We start from the raw sequence: 833 nt of genomic DNA, 5'->3' as shown, positions 1-833 counted from the left end.
TCCACTGCACTTTTACTCGGATAGTTTTTGTCCAATTTAATTTGTACTAATAGTATTTATTGCACTTCTGGTTAGACCCAAACTGCATTTCGTTGCCTTGTACCCGTACTTGTGTAATGACAATAAAGTTGAATCTAATCTAATCTAATGTTTGCCTTGATTCTGAATTTTAAAATTTGTATATCTAAAAATGTCATATGCGGTCACTCTTGATTCCAGCCTACGGAAGAATATTCTTAATTCCGTTCATGGGATTTTTTGCCAAACACAGCAATATTCGCAGCAATTTCCCAGCTGTTCCTATGAGTTCTGCAAAGCTTGTCAGAGCAGACAATGGTAACTAAAGGGGGCGGAGCTTAGCAAAGGGTCAATTAAACCACCCCCATTGCTTTAACCACACGCCCTATCACCAAAAACATGCCAGCCTGTTATGAAGTTATATATGTGCCACAATTCTGCATGCACAAAATAATATTTTGAGTGCACAAAAAGTTTTTTTGCACACGCAAGATACTTTGAGTGCAAAGAAATGTTCTGCACACGCAAGATGATATTTTAAGCGCTCAAAAAAATTCTGTACATGCAAGATGATATTTTGATCACACAAAAAGTTGTTTTGCATGCGCTTGAACTCAGTTTTGTAAAGCAATATATTTTCTTGCAAAGATAAATTCATTTGAGCAAATGAAAATCAATTCTGCGCTTGAATAAAGTTTATATGTGAATTTGCTCAGAATTCCGAAATTTTGCTTTCTCCTCCTACCCACTCATTTCAAAATACCTTTTTGCATGCTCAATATAAGTGCAGAATTTGTTTTTTTTTATCTTTTAAG

Source organism: Xyrauchen texanus, chromosome 49 (genome assembly GCF_025860055.1).
Source record: "Xyrauchen texanus isolate HMW12.3.18 chromosome 49, RBS_HiC_50CHRs, whole genome shotgun sequence".
Taxonomy (NCBI): Eukaryota; Metazoa; Chordata; class Actinopteri; order Cypriniformes; family Catostomidae; genus Xyrauchen; species Xyrauchen texanus.
This window is presented reverse-complemented; position numbering follows the sequence as displayed.